The 19,630-nt window shown below is 41.2% G+C and overlaps 1 protein-coding gene across 4 annotated transcripts in view; it reads right to left on the bottom strand.

The window, feature by feature from the left end:
• Positions 1 to 14,728, bottom strand: part of KIAA0825 (KIAA0825 ortholog) — a 446,673-nt gene extending 431,945 nt beyond the window's left edge. For all 4 annotated transcript variants that reach the window (XM_019516881.1, XM_019516884.1, XM_019516882.1 and 1 more), the window contains exons 1-2: positions 14,585 to 14,728; positions 12,879 to 12,966 (exon numbers count right to left, since the gene is read on the bottom strand). The gene's annotated coding sequence lies outside the window, so the exon portion shown is untranslated. The remainder of the gene's footprint in view (positions 1 to 12,878; positions 12,967 to 14,584) is intronic.
• Between the last annotated feature and the right edge of the window lie 4,902 nt (positions 14,729 to 19,630).

Raw genomic sequence — 19,630 nt, 5'->3', positions numbered from 1 at the left:
TTCACATATTTACAAAGAAAAAAATTAAAATACTTAATGAGCGGCCTCATATGAAAATTTAACATAAAAAGTCATAATTTGAAAAGAAAAGGACTTTATTAGAGTTAAGTCAAAGCTTTTCACCCAAATTGTGTGTGTTAAAATCCTTTTCAAAGCTTAACTGCTGATAGCTCCTGAGTATGAAAATGAAAATGGAAGTTGAAATGTGTCTACAGAACAGAACAAGAGCCAATTAATCTTAAAATAAGTAACTTTCCCTGGTAGGCACAGCTGGATCAGTATGAATCTGAGTTTTTCGACCATTTTAGTTCCAAGCTTTTGCTAGCTTAAGATTCGCTCGCCCCCATCCCATTTTATTCTTAAGTCAGAACTTTTCCAGCATAGCTCAGATAAAGTCTGAGGACCACAGATCCTAGTTTTCTGTTTAAAAATTGCAAATTCTGATTAAAAAAATAAAAATAAAGCCCCACATTACCTGATGAAAAAAAACAACACAACAAAAACAACAAAATTGGTATTTTTGCATAATTAAAATTAAATACCTTTCTGTGTATACACAGCGCCTCCTGAAATGACCACACTGTTTTATTGAAATATTTACAATTTTAAAGCAACTTGGAAGCCTACTGGTGCCTCAATCTTTAAAATAAAATAAATTCTAAATACCTTTATATTTTGGTGATTGATTTTTTTTAATTATTATTATTATTATAGTAAATCAGAGCTTCCTGGCGCCCTTTGCTCACCAGGATGTGGGTCCAGCTGCATCTCCCCATGGTTTTGTGGCACCGAGCAGCCCTTACATGCCGGTGCCCTGCATCTGGCCATCACTCCCAAGCCACAGCCCCTCATTCCTGACCCACAGCCCCCTGGCCTTGCCCATGCCCTTTACTCCTGACCCATACCACCCATCTGCCAGTGCCCTTCACTCCCAACCTGCAGCCTCCAGCTGCTAGAGCTACAGGACCTGGAAGCTACATGCTGCCCACTCCCTCATCTGTGGGTGCCAGCCGCTGCCAGCAATACCCAAGACCAAGCCTCCCTCCTTTCTAAATAACATCAAAGTCATGGCAGGTGAATAAATGAGGTAAGGGTTTCTAGAATTGGAGCTGGGGCAGGAATTGGGTGGTCACCAGGGGGTGTCACAGCTGCCCCTGAGACCCAACCTGTCAGTGACACATTAACTTTAAAAATGCCACTAGTTTCAAAGCGGTTTCAGCTGGAAGGAAAAACGCTATGACAAGCTATGTTTATATAATTAAATTAAATGTTATGCTTTTAAGTTAAAAATATCAACAGAGTAATACAGGAGTGAGCAAATTATGAACCATCGCCATCAATAAAATGAACAGCCTGTCAACTCTTTTTCAGGAGCAGAGCCAAAAAACCTGGCCAAAACCTTAGACTTCATAAAATATGAAAGCCCAACAAAAATGTTTTCTTTTAAAAAAAGAAAGATGATAGATACAATTTTAAAATTAACATATATTTGTAGGCGTTAACTTATAGGGATCAAAAACTAAATAGTTTGTGCTTCAAATACTACAGAGGAATGTTGGTTTTATTGTACACAAATGTCATTCATTTGAAAGCTTAAAAGTCTATTTTGAATTTTAGGGAATTTGTTTAGTTTAGAGATAACATTAGGATTGTTCAATATTGCACATTAAAGAATAGATTGAAAAGTATTGCAAGATACAAACACAAAGCATGGCAAAAGCCTCTACTGTGGGCACTCCGTAGTCTGGGAGGAGGTGTGCAGAGATCTCAGCATGCTTCATGAAGGTCACCATCTCCAGTGACTCCCAAACCAAATGCAGAGGAAAGCACCAACTGGCTATCCAGGCAAACTATACTCACCAGGGACTTCCTCCCTGCAACACTTTCTGCTATGAATGTCAAGCCAAAGTGTACCTATTCATTTTCTACTACCAAAAATGCTCATCAGTTTCGTTTCTAGCCTGCAACAGATTCCAGCTGCCCACATACTGCGGAGCTCTCAATCCAGATGATTTTCTTTTGACTTGGCTTTGGACAGTTATGAGGACACCATAGAAAATAACTTGAGTCACAAATTGACTCATTGTCAAATAAAAGTGGAAGGACAAATAAATCAGGTCTATATATAAGGCATTGTTTTTTGGAAATAAAAAATAAAATTTTGAAAAGATCAAATTTTAGCAAACTATGGGAAGTTGAAGTCATCTGGAAAGAGGAGTTCGGGGACCTGAAAGCAAAGAATACCTGGAATTTCTTAAGTCCAATGCTGGCAGGTCTAGTGTGTGCTATATTCTTACTGGCACAAAGTCAAAGCCTGCCACCACTTCTTCTAAAGAGGTTGTTCAGTCCTGTGCAGGATGTTGTGAAGTGCCATGTATGGCCATGCAGACATGACCAAGGCCCACTCACATGATCTCCCAGCTCCACGTTCCTGAGGCAGTAAAGTTTAGAATGCCAGATAGACTCTCTGGAGCCAAGGTAAAGGGGGAAGGGTGGGGAAAAGGAACAGTCTCTTGTTAACTGAATGACCAAGCGTGCCCTGTCATGCTTCACATCACCTGTCCAGTTATATGTATGGCCCTGGAAATCATGCTGCTAAGAAACTGCTCTTGGAAAAGAGCTAAATTTTTTCATGGAGTCACCATTTTTTCTGAGCCACACACAGTCTGAATATGTACACTTACAGTTTTAGTGATGCAAAAAAAGTATCTCAGTAGAAATGCAAGACCTGTCCATGGCTCCGCATTCTACTAACAGGGGAAGAAGGATATGTTGGTGGGGAGGAAGAGGAGGACAAGTAGAGAAAAAACGTGTGAGGATACAAAGTGGGATACTGCAATACTGTGCACTGGAGTGCCTAAGACGTTTTTTGGATCTGAAACTAAGTGGTCTAAAAACATTGTTTTCATTTCTATATGCTATGATTCTACATGTCTGATTTTCAAGGAATACAAGTTAGGAGAAAAATAAAAGTTAAATACTTGATAGTTAAAGTTTCTGATTTTAGACACAAAGACTTAGTTATTAATGTTACACTCAATCTATTGCAAGTCCAAGGGGCATAAAAATTACCTTATTAGATGGTCATTCGTTATTCTGGCATATCACTGGGACTCATGTCTTTCCAACATTATGGAGGACTGTGATGGCAATACTGTAAAAAAAGAATTAAGAGAAATACATCAAGGAAATACTAGCAGCAGAAAACCAGCAGAACCAAGTAATTAGAGGACCCTTAAAAGTACTGATAGGCCTGCACTTACAGAACTGAAATGGTTTAAAACGGAGATTCCCAAAGTTTTGCTCTTGAGAACCTCTTAATGGGTGGGACATCATGGTGGGAGCAACATAAAATAAATGTACATGTTTATGTTTAATAGATGAAACATAACATGTCATATCTACAAAGTTAGTGAGGAAAATTCAGTATTACTGCTCAAGTCAAACTTGAGTAATACTTAAATAGCTGACTTTTCTTGCCAATAAAACATGTTGAGCCAGCTCACATAACTGAGCATCTTGTAAAACATTCAGCAAGTCAGCATCCATTCTGGTGTGTAAACAGCATTCCCTGCTGGCTTACAAAGCTCATTACAAATGGCATCAATTATCCTTAATGGATAACAGAGCTGCTGCTAAAGTTTATTTGTCAATTACTACTGAAGAGTCAATGGCTACAGCCTCAATCTGTTGAGGATGACCACCACTGAAAAGTCCCATTGCAGGCTGCACATTAAACACTCTAGGTCATGCTGGGCATGCCTCATTTAAAGACTGTATTAAATACTGGTTATTGACTAACAAGTTAGCTTGCTACCACATGGTCTCTCAGTTGGCTCCCCATCCTTTAACATTATAAAAGACAGCTGTATTTAATATAGGAGTTTTTGACTCTGAATAAAAATGTATTTTCAAACTTCAGATTCTTTAAAACTATTCAAGCATAAATCAGTGATGGCTTAAGAAACACATTGAAGATTCATCAGCTGAAACCAAAGTTATTTAAACATTTTTGGTTGTCATCATATTGGATGCAACAGGCAAAAAAAAGATGAGGACATTAACAGTTAAAATAAATAGGAAACTTTTACATTGCTTTTAACCTCAATCCCCAGGACCAAAATATAGACACTTCATACTCCTAGCAATATATCTTTAGATCACAAACAAAATCAGATCATTATAGTGATTCAATTTTCTTGTAATTGTTGTTATTTAAGAGTAGTCCAACAAAATGGAGTAATCTTAAAATAAAGTCAGTTTAAAAAGTCATGCCAATTGCCAGAAGTGTTATTTAATTCACCAGAAGAAATCCAAACCAATTTGTTTTACGAGTTAATAAATAACTTCCTATTTTGAACCTTGAATCACTTTTGTTTTTACAGAGAATTTGTTGCAATTCAAGATATTTTTATTTTGAAAAACCTAAAAAAGTCAACATACTCAAATTGAGATACAGGAGTTTCTGGCCACAGACAAAACAGACACAAAATCCATCAGTTAATAAAGTGCCCTCTTCTCTCCAAAAGGAGATGATTCCAGTCATTTTACGATGGGTGGCCTGAAAATTTGTAACGTGACACTCATGGCACTTGCATATTTTTCTCCCTGGCCTACCTAAGCAAAGAAACACAGGAAATCTAAATATTTGTAAAAGATATAGTTGATTTGACAGAGGTATTCCAAATCTGCATGATATATTAGAACTAGATAAAAGCAGGGTGGATCCAAAAGGGGTGGAGTAGCACAATCACACCTTCCATTTGGACCAACTACATGAGCAGCCCCCAGAGACTATTTTATTTGTGTCCCCATAGCAAGTAAGAATTCCCTTTTTCCTTCTTCCTCCCATGCTCAGCAGCATTTCTCCTTTCCTTCCTTCCTATTCCTTCCACCCCTGCCCACCACTATGTCCCCACTGTCCCCAGCCAACCTGAGCATAGGAGGAGCTCCAGAGCCACTACTGTCCCACTCCAACTGGGTTGTGCAGGGAACTGGGCTGTGCTGGGGACACAGCTCCAGAGGTGCTCCTGTCTTGCTCCAGCTGGGTTGTACAGGGAGCCAGGCTTGGCACCTCTCCCCCACTCAGTAATTCCCCACCAGCCTGGGAGGGGGAACCCGCCCACTACCACCACTGTCCCCAGCTGAACCTGGTTCCCCATTCAGTCCACAGGGAGTGGGGCAGGAGTGGTACTGGAGCCTCCTCACCCCCACATCAGCTGGGGACAGCAGCAGTGGTAGATGGTGTAAGGAATGACAGGGGTGGTGATGCTGAGTATTGGAGGAGTCTTACCCAATTTGAAGACTTAAAAAAAAAAAGTCCCCAATTACTGCTCCTACTGCATAGCCTGTCCATACTGGTTGTGGGGTCAGGAGGGAGATGCAGCAGTCAGAACTCTCCTGCAGAGTAAATTAATTTACTCCAGCCTAATAGGGGCACATGTGTAGATGCCAAGATGTTTACTGTGCAGCTAAGTAGTCTACTGTGCGTTAAGTGTCTCATGTTGATGCACCCTTTGTCCACACACTTAATTGTGGGGAAAGGATCTGGAAAACAGTGCTGGAGCACATCAGTGCAGGAGCCTTTGTAAGCTCCAAATGGCATCCACATAAGGTCATGAAGGCTCAGAAAGGTGGTACAGGCAATAGTGAAATGCATTTCCTTCAGAAGCCCCAGGCAAAGAAGCTGTGCCAGAAGCCAGTCTTAGACCTGCAACCACTGCAGATCTCTCCAGAAGCAAAAAAAAAAGGAGGGCTTCCAGGAACATTGTGTTTAACACCAAAAAATGTAAGGTTCTCCACCTTGGGAAGAAAAACCTGCAGTATCCTTATCGGCTTGGCAGTTCTATGCTGGCTAGCACTACAGATGAAAGGGACTTGGGAGTCATGAGTGACCACAAGATGAACATGAGCCTTCAATGTGATGCTGCGGCTAGTAAGGCAAGCAAAACATTGGCTTGCATCTATAGGTGCTTCTCAAGTAAATCCCAGGACGTCATTCTCCTGTTGTACTTGGCCTTGGTGAGGCCTCATCTGGAGTACTGCAACCAGTTTTGGGCTCCACAATTCAAAAACGATATGGAGAAGCTTGAGAGAGTCCAGAGAAAAGCCACGCGCATTATCAGGTCAGGAAAACAGACCTTACAATGACAGGCTGACAGCTATGGGACCCTTCAGCCTGGAAAAGCGCAGGCTCAGGGGCAATCTGATGGCTACCTACAAGTTTATAAGAGGTGACCACCAGGATCTGGGGGAACATTTGTTCACCTGAGTGCCCAAGGGATGACAAGATCTAACCATTTTAAACTCTTGCAAGACCATTTCAGGCTGATCATAAGGAAGAATTTCTTTACTGTCCAAGCCCCCAAGGTCTGGAATAGCCTGCCATCGGAGGTGGGCAGGGCTCTCTGCTCCACAGTAGGGCTAGCCCCTCTCCTCTGCTCCCTGGCTGCAGCTCCAGAGACTGCAGACTGCTCCCAACCCTCACCATTCCCCGCGAAGCAGGAATTCCCCTCCCCTCTGCCTTGCTGAGGAGGTGTCTGTGTATTAGCTAGCAGACCACATACTGGCTGCAGTCCCTGCTGAATCAACAGGTAGCTGGTAATGTACCTCTGTTGTTTTCCTACTGGAGTATTTAACACTTATCAATTCCCTGCTGGGCTAATCAGAGCATGCTGGCCACACCACCCCTTACTGCTGTGGAAGGGATGGGAGGGCTACTCTAGCATCCCCCTGCTTCTAGCCCGAGCCACATGTCTGGGATGTCTGTGCAGTTACAAACCAGTTCAGCCTATCCAAGTTAGAGTTACCCGCAAAGATTGAATCGATTCAGGCTCAGGCTTTTTGAATGTCTGCCCCTAGCCTAGGAGACTTCAGAAGCAGATCCTTTGCAGTTGACAAAAAGTTTGTGACAGTTCAATGAAGCTTAGTCTGAAAAGGTATCAAAATCTAATACTTTTCCTTATCTTCTATATTTAAAAATTTCATTGGACCACTGTGGTTCTTCTGAATGTGGAAATTTTATGTTACTTGGGATCCTCTGCTGGGGGAGAGGTGGAAAGAGGAAGAGAATGGGTTTACAGCCAGCAGGTAGGACCCCTGCTAGTGTTAATTTCCCTTTTCTCTAGCAGAGGCTTTACCATATTTCCCTGATTATAGCACGCACCAAATTTCCAGCAGCTGAATTTCTAGGGAGGAATTCATGTTGTATGCAGGAAAACATGATTTCTGAACTTTGTCTTCTGTTAATTCAATTCAATTCCTACATGGTTTTAACAGCTGGTACCTCACAAAGGTATAAGTATTTATCTACTATTTTAAATCTATCATTTAAACTTTCATAATAGTACCAGAATGTTAATGTTTAGCTCTGGTGTCTCTAGCAATAACAGGTACTAAAGTTCATCCGTTACTCCTATAAAAAAAACAAAAACAAGAAAACCCACTGTGCATGTATATGCACATGTGCACACACACATTCTACTATATGATTAAGTTTCATTTACTATTTTGACATAGCTAGAATTGCATTCTTGTATAACTTAGTATCTTAGGGTATCTCAGCTTTCCAATGTTGTAGAGACAATTTGTTCCTAGCCCTAGTGATTCACAAGGGAGTAGTCTTTACAACTGTCACTCTGCAACAAGAGTTTTGTGACTGAGCCCTGAAAGAGTATAACAAATCACAGATCTCAAGTGAAAGTAATTTCTATTTCCTAGGACACTGCTCAAATACATATTTGCTAAATTGTGGCAAAAGTTTTTCATTAGCAGAATACAAAGGACTGTACCTATATCCAAATCTTTTCTAGTTATAAAAAGTCAATATGTTATTAAAGTATATATAATAATTTCTACAGTTGTGTGTACTATAAATACATAAAGAACTCCATTTTAAAAAATGCAATTAAAGCTATTTGTAATGGTTGGCATTTAGCTACGAAAAAACTTAACTAGTTTTTCATGGCTGGATTATATGGGGATATCCTGTGGGACTGGTTTGTCTATTTGTACCTTTCTTTCCATAAACTTACGGTTAAGTGCCCCTTGGCAGCCTGTATATAATATATGGCTTTAAAACTACTTCATGAAGTCAGGCTGCAGAGGGTGAACAAAGATAGAAAAGCAAGAGGCAGCTGCATAGAACCCAGTAGGTTAGAAAGATAAACAAAACGTAAGCATCAACTGTGCCAAAATGGTTACTTCTACAGCAAACGCACCAAATTCCAACACCCCATGAAAAAAAAATACAAAATGCTGCTGCCACAGAATCAGGATTCAGAGTCCTTTACAACATGAAACACAAGAGATTTATATTCATACATCTCCGTTCTTAAGGATGCAAGAGTTCTGAAGATACAATCATTCAAACCATTTTAGAGAAAATAGCATGATAACATTAACATTTTTACTGAACACAGAATGAAATGCAGATAACATGCGGTACTATCTGCCTAAAAATTATGCTTATTCACTGGAAAAAAATGTTTCTAATTTTTCTTACAATAACTAGATCTCTCAATTACACAATAGAAAAGAAAGTTGTCCTTCTTGCAGTTTTATACGCTGTTTTACATATGTGGTTTAACATAGTGATACATACCCTGGTGGTAGATAAATTAGGAGAGAAAGCAGGAATATTTCTGGATCTTTGGGCATGAAATAGAAGGAAGTTTAGGAATGAGGCGAAAGGAAGATCTTGCTTCTTGTCCCTCCCCCCTTCCTGTTTGCTATAGCCGATACCCCTAAACATGCTCCATCCCTTTATGTGCACTACAAGTCCCAATAGCTACTAACACCTCATGACAAGGGAAGTAATGGTTCAAAAGGCATTTGGATTCATAAAGCATTTGGATGAAAAGGCATTTGGATGCGTATCTTGCTGGGATCACTCGACTCCAGACTTCCTGCCTATTACAGGGGGGTTGGACTTGATCTTGCAAGGTCCCTTCTAGCCCCTAATGTCTATGAAAAGAAAGAGAAGCCACCTCCACCAATCATTATCACCAGCCTACACGTTTTAGTAGATACAAACAAAACTGAAAGTCACTGGAGGCACTTTAGAAGTGACCGACTGAAATTATTTTTAAATTATCGTGAAAATCTTGCCAATAACTTGATATGAAGTCTTGGGCAAGTCAGCTAACTAACAGCTCAATTTTTATACTTGTAAAATGCAGATAATAGAAAATGCTACCCTAAATGACTCATTCTGGATATGCATGATTTAACACAGTAAAGCAATGTGTATGTACTACATTACTATAAGTGCAGAAATATTTGGAATTCAACAATTAAATGTTTTGCCAACAGCCTTGTGGATAAGGTTTTGTGTAGCTAGTAGAGCTCAGGATATCCACATTTAAATCATGTCTCCATCACAGACTCCTTCTGTAACCTTGGACAAGTCACCTCATCTTTCCATGTCTGGCTTTCCCATTTGCAAAAACAGTCAGTGCTAGGCTCTTGAAGCTATGGAACTGTTAAACAATGGCAAAGACTCCTCTTCCTACTCCTCCCTGGTTTTTTTTAATTTTTTCCCAAATCAGTAGGTTTTCTCCACTGATGGCTAGAACACTTTCTACATTTAGGAATCTGTCAGATGTGGCATGCAGTATGACAGAGAAAGAAATGCCATAAAATTAAGTGCAAGATCTCACAAGCCAGATCTCACTGCATCTTCAGCAGTAAGTATTTAAACTGCAAACACTAAAATAATTTGTTTTTAAATAATAACAATCTATTCTGCCACTATTAGATTTATTTAAAAATAACATGATGCAAGTCATTAAAAATTAATGTGCAACAGCCAATCCTTCACATTTGAGCCCATTTATGCAAAAACATTTATGCTCCAAATTTTCTACCAATAGTCAGTAGAACAAGCAATCCTTTGACCTGTTCCTTCAATTCCTAATCCTCAGTTTTACACCCTTTGAAGTATACATGTCAGCCCTATAAAACTTGAAAGAAGGATGTGTTGTTGGTTAAAACAATTGACAAGGGAAGAAATTAACCCCTCCTTGGACCTCTCCCTCAATAACTAGCAAAAATAAATACTGAATCTCTTGGTGTTAAGTCATAAAATTCATCATTATAACTGCATTTGCTGCTTAACATATCCCAACAGTGAATCTAACATTTAGAATCTATCATATCAACATAGTCATCATGATCCAAGCTGCAAATAATAGAGAGTGTCAGTGTCAATTTTGTTTTCTCACACTCGCTTCCCGTCACTTCATCTGATTTTAATAATCCCTGTCAAACCACAAACAGTCCAAATTACCTTCTTGACACAGAAGCTTTCAAGGAGGAGACAGAATCTCAACTTTCATTTAGCGACAACAAAAGAAAGCTGTCCAGCTGGACAAATATTATTTCCACTCTTGACAATCTCTATAGTAAAGCATGCGTTTTAATTTTAACTGAAGCTGCCAAGAGTTTGATATGAGCTTCTTGTTTAGTACAGATTGACTCGCAGGATTAGCAGACCAACAACTGTAATTGTGTTTAAAAAAAACCCAGCATTTTCCATTAAAAGATAAGTCATACTCTGTATCTAACAGCCCAAAGACGCGTGCAAGAGATAACAAATGTGTATTATGAACTAAACACCCCACTTAATTAACAAAAAGAATAATGGAGAAGTACTTTCAGAAGATGTGATCTTTGATCATTTTACAGTTCCAAAATTCACTAGCTAAGAGCTGCTAAATTCAGTAATAATTGAACTAAGGAACAATATGTTCTAGAGGTTGAAAATATGATTGACAGTCTATAGGAGGTGAGCATTTGACTTACAAGCTAAATACCGTCATTCAAAAAGCCCGAGCCTGAATCAATTCAATCTTTTCAGATTACCCTAACCTGTGCAGACTGAACTGAGAAGCAAGTGAATAGACATTCGCTTTTGATTCTGGAAATGCAGCCACATGCCTGCACTGGCTCAACTAGACAGAGGGGGAATTAAACCCCGCTTCCCTTCAGGCTACTGGTACCTGGCCACATGCCCCACTTCTGCCACTGGACAAGTGAGGGGCACTCCATAGCAGGGTTTCCCACCCCCATTCTCAGTCAGCCGGCTCCAGCTAGGGAGGAGAAGAGAAGAGTGAGGCCAACCCTGCCCTGTTGGAGCAGACAGCACAGCTGAGCCCAGCCCAGGGCTTCAAAGCATCCTGGGATGCTGAGGGACTGAGAGTTAACTTAAACCAGGAAGAGGTCTGGGATAGAAGTTCCATAAAACAGTTTGACCTAAATCAGTTAAGTCTAATACTATCTTCAACAGGGTTTATCCTTAACCAGTTTCGGCCATTTTGAAAGCAGTTTAAGTGCACTGATTTTGTTCTGTTACATATTTAAACAAGTTTCTGATCACTTAAACTGGTTTATGTGTAGCTTCTGTCCCTAGCCACAATATATATATATATATATATATATATATATATATCAGGCAAACAAGCTTCCACAAAAGTATCTTATCTGCAAGTATCCTCCCTCCAACTGACTCACCTTCAAAGTAAACATGATAGCATAACTCACTGCTCGACCTGGATCAGTTAAAAAGTAATTGATTTCTCTGATGAGCCATGGTATTGTATAATTACCATTCTGTTTAAAGTTCATGCGACTCAATCAAAGCATAGTATGAAACTTTAAAAAACTAAATTAAATTTCAATGCAGTACTAGACATCTGGGTAGTCAGATACCAGGCTCACTCACTTCAGAAAATGTTGTATAAAGCAGTATCTGATTTTGAAGTGATGTTAGCTATTATAAAGAAATATAAAATAACCAAGATTCTCCCAGCTGGAGATAAGTCTGAAATTGTATTTAAAAATAATTTACATTACATAATGTTTGTCTACCCCAAGTACGTGGCTAATTCAAAGCAAGTTTGATCAACTTGAAGTGATTCTACAAATAATGATAGCAAGTAAAGACAATTAAGGCCTATCTTGGATGAGCCCATGAAAATGATTTATTACAGGGCTGTCCAACTGGAGGTCTCTGAAGGCTTACCTTGTGGCCCCTGGCTCATGGCCCAGGTGCTGCTGCCATCAACGGAGGCTCCAGGCTACCCCCTCCCTTCTATACCTTCTGCTTCCTGCCCCCAGCCCTGGGAGTGGAGCTGAGGAAGCCCATAGTTAGGGAGATCAGGGGGACTTTGCACAGCATGCGAGTGTCAGCACAGTGCATCAGGAGCACCACACAGCATAGCAGGGGGTACTGCAATGGGAGGGGGACACTTAGGTGGTGCAGTGCAGTAAGGCATGCAGCCCACGCAGAAACTGGACAACCCTGATTTATTAAACAGGCAAGTCAGCATCTAACTGGGGCATTTAGCTGCAAATAAAATCTAGAGCTTTACAATGAGGGAATTGTTGCATCTATTTCCTCTTTCCTAAGTTGGAATATAGGACCAAGATCAGGCTTCTCATTTTCTTTTGGACTAGTAAGTGGCTGCCTATCTGCTTTCCTTTCAAAATTGTGAGTCATGCTCTCTTTCTTCAGTTGATCCCCTTTCCAAGCAACCCAAGTAATAAAGAAAGCCAATCAAGCCATATGATTGCATTTTGTTCTTTCACAGCAATGCTTCCCTAGTGTCAGATTAACATTGAAAATGCATGTTTTTCTTTAAACAGAACACTGATTCTGTTAGATCATCTCTGCCTTTAGCTTAAATCCCTCTATTTTAACTTTTACCCCAATATCACATTTACATGTAAAATGTCAGACCTTTGCCAATGCCACCAGACACTAAGATAGCTACTAGTATAGTCAATGTTCATAAAAACAAAAAAGGCCAACCAACGTTGCTTTAGGAGCTTAAAATCAGGTTTTCAAAGGTGTATCAATACTGAAAAAATCATCCTGCTTAATTATCAATCTTTGCTCAGAAGAAGCCAAGATGAAATTTGAGGTAATAAAGCAGATCACATCAACCTGCATTTTATAGAGCTGTCCTACAAAGAAAAAAAAAGTAGGAAATTACATAGTTATGCTTATGTAGACAAATAAAACTTCTAATTTTCTATTTGAGTAAGGATATAAATGTGAGAACAATACCACACTGACTCCACAGCAGAACGTTTACATAAAAATCAAGTAATGATTACATACTTTCCTTTATGCAGTGATTTAAAACTTTTAATATTTATTGTCTCTTACCATATAGTGCAAGGGTGGGCAATTATTCGGGCTCGCAGGCGACTAAGGCAGTTTTCAGGAGCTGCTGTGGGCTAGTCAGTGCAACCCCGCCTCTCCCTCCCCCTCCCTCCATATGCAACAGCCTGGAGCCCACACACCCTATGGCTCCGCCCCACCATCAGCACCCAATAGCAGCTGAGCAAACAGCCCTAGCCTCAACGCACCTTGCACCCGCTCTGGACTTGCCCCAGCCAGAACGGACCAGCTAGGATCCATGTGCACAACCCTGACCCTGGCCTACCCTGCATCTGCTCTGGACCCCCAACCCATGCTGAGCAGTAGTGGCAGCTGGGCAGAAGCTGCTGCCAGGTGTGAAGGAAAAGCAGTTTCACTGCTGCTGGGTCCTTCTTGCTGCAGCCACCCAGAGCCCACACCTGGGCTGCCCTGCAGCTCATCTCTGCAACTGTCACCACTACCACCAGAACCACTTTCAGGCCACCCAACGGAGCAGCAATAACAGTGGAGAGGAGCCTCAGGGAAGTCCAGGCATGGGCTGCAGGCAACCACAGCAAGAAGGGCCCAGCAGCAGCGAGGGAGAGGGAGACCATTTTCCCCTGCTCCCAGCAGCAGCTTCTGCCCAACTGCTGCCAGTGCTCAGCATGGGCAGGCAATCCAGAGCAGAAGTGGGGCAAGCCAGGATTGGGACTGTGTGCTTATGTCCCAGCTGGTCTGCTCTAGCTGAGGCAAGTCTAGAGCAGGTACAGGGTGGGCCAAGGTCAGAGCCAGGACTATGTGTGTTGGTCCTAGCTAGTCATGATGGGGCTGGGGCCAGTGGTGGTGGCAACCACTGCAGCCTGAGCTGCCTATAACTGGAATCCAGCCATGGAGCCACCCCAGCCCCGTTGCGTGCCTTGGGCCGGCAGGATGCACCACAGGCCAGATGGTGCCTAGGCCAGGAGGGACCAAGTCCCTCTGAGCCAGATCTGCCCTGCAGGACATTTTGCCCACCCCTGTTATAGTGGCATTCAACCTCTTCCAAACAAAAATACCTGGATATCACGACTGGCATTTATGCCCTTTGTTTCTTCTCCTTCACCATGCTTTCTATCTTCTCTGCCTCTCACTTCCTCCTCTACAACAGCTGTCAATTCTCCATACTGAGCCCTCCCATTTCTTCTACTCTATCTGTTAAAATGGTCACCAATGAAGTAACTAATGCTGAAGTGTAAAGTGCTTTCAATCAGCTCAGGAGTTAAACACCCAGAGAGTGGACAGAAAGGGATATTACTGCTTCAAGCTAGCTGTTTGCAGGGAGACATCCTTTTTAATTCTAGGTTTGCCTTCATAAGGTGGTGTTTGAAACCATGGATACAATATATTTTCTATTTTCTTATTTTTAATAGAAGACTGCAGTTGGAAAAAAACTAAATATACCATTTTGGTCCTATAAGCAGCCACAGTCTATTTGTGTGCCCCTCCAGCAGTTTAAACCAGACCAATTCATGCTTCCATTTCAGACTACTGGACCAAATCCTTCAGACTATGCACCATCCCTACAAAGAGAAACTCAATGTTGAAGTCATTGGCTTGAACTATATCTCATTTTCACTGCTATGGAAGACCATCCACTGGAACAAACTCAGTTCCTTATTCTCTTGATAGTTCACTAATTAAACAGCTAATTCTTGTGTGTAATTAAGAAAAGCAAATATTTTCTACTTCTGTCTGCCCATATGATGCTTTGCAGCTATTTTAGGGAATCCTCAGTGTTCCCAGAAAGAGTTCCTACTGCTTTGGCTATTGATACGATTTCATGGTTTAAATGCATTGGTCCCCATTGTATATCCTGCCAATCTACATTCAGTGTGCCAAGAGGATTTTCTTTTTAAATGACTAAGACCAACTTGAGTCTGCATGACAGACTTAACTCAGTAATGCTGCAAACTCACCTCATTCGCTAAGGCATATTAGGGGCATCACTAACCCAGGTAGAACATGAAGGCATGGTTTTGGAGTCCATGAAACTTCATGATTAAACGTATACCAAAACCTGCCTAAAAACAGCAGCGCTCCATCTACAGGGCAAAGAGTCAAATGAACTATATTAACTTTGAGTACCAATTATCTTCAGGATAACCAAGCACCAAGCATTCCAAAAATATTATCCTATTTCACTAGGAATGCTGTATATATTTAAAAAGCTCCTCCATCAGCTGTTTGTATTTCCAATGTTTAGTACTACTTGATGAATAAATACTAAATGGAGTAGTAGTCTCAACCAATGACTTCTGAATCTAAATCATGTCCTCCTTGGTTTGTGAAGCAAACAATTCGTGCCACTATTAATCAAAACAGCCACTCATCATTCCTTTCCTCCTTTAAACACCCAATAGTTTGGCCAAATCTGAAGAAACTCACTTTTTCTAAATCAGCTCAAATCAATTACTGCCCAGGTATCAAACCTCCCATTCCTCTGCAAGCTTAATGAGAAGCTACCCAAAGGCTAACCAAAGGTGCATCTAATTGCAACTAATATTTTAGATCTTGTACTTAGACTTCAGGCCAAGAAATAGAACCGAAACCACTGTGGCAGCACTGACAGATAATCTCATTTTGTCCATGGCTAGAGATCAGGCATTTCTTTTTTTTTTTTATCTTCCTGGATATGTCTATGGTACACAATACTGTTGTCTTGAGAAATTACAATCTCACTAAAAGGGTGGCTAAGATCTGAATAAGTGCCATAAAATCTTTTAAGTCTTTCCTAGAATTTACATCCAAGAAGGATCAATTAATATAAGATCTTTTTCATCATCCATATGCAGCCATTATGGCTGCTTACAAACACCCCCCCCTCACTCAAACAGCACTTTACTTTAAACTCTACACACAGAGCCCAGTGCATGCCCAGGAGAGGTACTGCATTAGTTTGAACCGGCTCACCCAATGTCTGTATAGACTGGGAACTTCAGTAGGGCTTTTTTGGTGCTTTTTAAAAAAAATCTAATAGCTGATTGACTCAGCTCTAGACAAAAGCGCTAAAAAGCCCTGCCAAAGTATGCAATCTATACAGACACTGTTGAGCCAGAAAACCAACACACTGCCTCTTCCAGTGCAGTGTGGGATTTTTTTTTTCCCCACATCTGTCAGGAGCCAAAATAATTAGTCAAATAAAATGGATGCAAGTACAAACAATATGCAGATGACACAGCTCTACCAAACCACTTTCTCCAAGATGGCTTGATATTTGGATGAGATCAGTTCATGGATGAAAAACAGCTGGTTGAAGCCAAACCTGAGTTGAACAACACCAGTGGGGCAGAGGAAAATAAACAAACAGTCACAGCCATGGTACAGACTCCTTTTGTGAATGTGTACTTTTTATTATATATCAATTCTGTCTAAGGGCCTTGTTACATTATGCTGTGCCACACAAATGTTGATCAGTGTTAGTGGTAGCTTGAGTTTGGAGCAGTCACACTTCAGGCCAGCAGGAGCCTGGAAGACTGAAAGTTAAGTATCCACCCCCCCGCCCCCAATTCCAGACTCCCCTGCAGCCCCCCACCCCTGGGGTTCCCTACCCACCCATGCCCCCAAGTCTCCCCCTCCTGCTTACTTGTGGCTCCCTCTGCTGTCTGCCCTAGGGGAGCAGGCAGAGGAAGGTTATGACCTGCCTGCCTCTCGCTCCCACTGCTGCAGGGTCGCTGCTCTTCTCCAGGCTGAGCCTGGCCCAGAGAACAGCAGTGGTGACAACAGCAACTAGGCAGGCAGGTTAGCCCTTCTTTGCCTGCTCCCTTGGGACAAACAGTACAGGCAGCCACAAGTCAGAGGGGGAGATGGGGTGCTGGGAAGGGTGGGGGCAGTGTTTACACTAAGATGTAGCCTAGTCATTACACCTTAGTGTAACAAACTGGGTAACACGGATCAAATAATTCTGTCCTGGAGTGTCAAAACTTTGAGCCATATGAGTGCTTAAAACTAGTTTCAGGTATCAATGTGTGGACAAATTCAGCTGTTAAGAGCTTCAGGAGCTGCCCAAAATTACTGTGCAACAAGGCCCTTAGGGCACTGAAACTTCAGATTGCTCATGAACACCATATTAAAAAAAAACCCGAGAAGAACCATACTGGTTCAGACCAATGGTACATCTACCACAGTATCCCGTCTCGACTGTGGTAGGGGTTGATACTATACAGGGAGAGCACTGAACTGGTTCTCTCTAAAATAGTCATTCCCTATTCAGTACCTAGAGACTTCCAGAATTTGTGCCAGAAGTGCATGGTATGGCAGCTTCTTCCATTTGGAGTTCCAAGAGGTGGGTACACCATGGATTTGTATAACAGCATGATGATTTTTTTTGCTTTATTTTCAATTATCTTCTTAATGACGACCAACATTCTATTGGCTTTTTTTGCCACATGCTGAGCTGCTGTTTTTAGATTACTCCCTACAATGACTCCAAGGTCTCTTTCCCCAAGTTGTAAGAGCTAGTTCAGAACCCAGCACTGTGTACATATAGTTGAGGTTATTTATTTTTCCCCAGCTGCATTACCTTGCATTTGTTGACATTGAAGTTTGCTATTTTTTTGTCCACTCACTTAGCTTGTAGAGATCTTCCTGCATGCCCTCTCCATCAGCTTTAGGACCCAACTACCTGGAATAATTTGGTATCATCTGCAAACTTGGAGATTTCACTGTGCACGCCCATTTCCAGGTCCTTGATGAAAATAGTGAACAAAATAGGACCCAAAACAGATCCCAGAGATCCCTTGCTTTTGATTTCCCTCCATCCTGAAAAATGATCATTTAGCTCTACTTTTTGCTTCCTATTTTTTAACTAGCTGTCAATCCACAAAAGAACCTTTCCTTCAATCCTGTGACAACACAGTTTTCTCAAAAGTCTTTGGTACGAAACTTTGTCTAATCCTTTTTTTGGAAGTTCAAATGCATCAACTGAATCCCCATTGTCCACGTGCTTGTTAACACAGAATCGAGAGGCAGGATTTCCTGTTACAAAATATGATTTCCCAGCAAATCAAATCTGTCTGTGTAACCGGTGATTTTAATTTTTATTATAGGTTCTACCAACTTGCCAGGTATGGAAGTGAGTCTCACTGGTATGTAGTTCCCAGGATAATCTCTGGAGCCCTTTTTGAGGATGTGTTATGTTGGCAACCTGCCAGTCCTGTGGCACAGAGGATGCTGCCAGCAGTTCTGTAATTTTACCTTTGAGTTCCTTACTCTTGGGTGAATGCCATCCAGTTCTGGTGACTTAGTTTTAGTGTATCCATTTGTGCTACATAATTTTATGCTGTCACTTCAATGTGGTCCAACTCTCCAGACCCATCTACTAGAAAGGATTGATCTGGCATAGGAAATACATCAGGTCTCGCACAGCAACATTCACAAGCAATACTATCATTTGTGACTGGTTAGAATCTCCATCCCATGCAGGCAAAGTATGACCTAACCTCTGTCATTAATAGGTTCATCACTTCTCAGCTGGATAATAGTAACAGCCAATTCAAGGGCCTGAAGTTTACAATACTTAAAGAAGTGCTCCTCCTTACTACAGGCTATGGTAAATACATCATACCTATCTGTTGCTCTCTACAGACTTCCCAACATATTCTGCAATCAAGTTCTAGGTCTTGTCCTTCTCTTCAAAGTACTCTCCAAAATCAGGGTAGACTAAAAGAAGGTTTTCCCTGACTGCAGTCCTAGGAACGTGGAGTGAACTGTATCCCAGAATTAAAGATGGTCACAATACCATATTCTGCTCCAAATTCAAGGCACATTGCCTTGTCTAACACACACACACTTTAAAAAAAAAAAAAATCCCTCTACCAAGGGGGGGAAAAAAAAGATATCCACATTACACTGAACAGTCTTCTCCCTAGGAAGAGGATGATAAATCCAATACCATGTACTGTTAACTTAACCTGCTACAAGGTGTTCAGATATACCATCCTGTTACTGTACTAAAAACCTGTATAAGAAAAGCTTATACAAGTTTGTTCTGTCTCGTGATTGTCATTTCATATATCCAATTAGTTCATTTAACTGAATTTTCTAGTTTGTTTTCTATAAGCATTTGCAACAATTACTGCCAGTAACAGTAGTAGGTCTTTGATGTTACATCAGTAGGGCTAGGGACAGAAGCTATACATAAACCGGTTTAAATGATCAGAAATTGGTTTAAACGTGTAACAGAACGGAAGGTAAGTGCACATAAACCAGTTTCAAAATGGCTGAGACTGGTTTAGGATAAACCAGGTTGAATGTAGTATCAGGCTAAATTGATTTAAGTCAAACCAGTTTATGACATTTGTCACAGACCCCTTCCTGGTTCAAGATGAGTCAGTCCCCCAGCATGCTTTCCAGCCCTGGGTTGGGCTATCTGCTCCAACAGAGAAGGCCTGGAGATGGGGCAGAGAAACAGGGGGAGGGGTAAGGCAGGGACTGCCCCTCCTACAAGGC

The sequence above is a fragment of the Gavialis gangeticus genome, unplaced genomic scaffold (genome assembly GCF_001723915.1).
Source record: "Gavialis gangeticus isolate Ggan-Ray unplaced genomic scaffold, GavGan_comp1, whole genome shotgun sequence".
Taxonomy (NCBI): domain Eukaryota; kingdom Metazoa; phylum Chordata; order Crocodylia; family Gavialidae; genus Gavialis; species Gavialis gangeticus.
The sequence above is the reverse complement of the archived record's forward strand: the minus strand, read 5'-3'. Positions and strand labels throughout refer to the sequence as shown.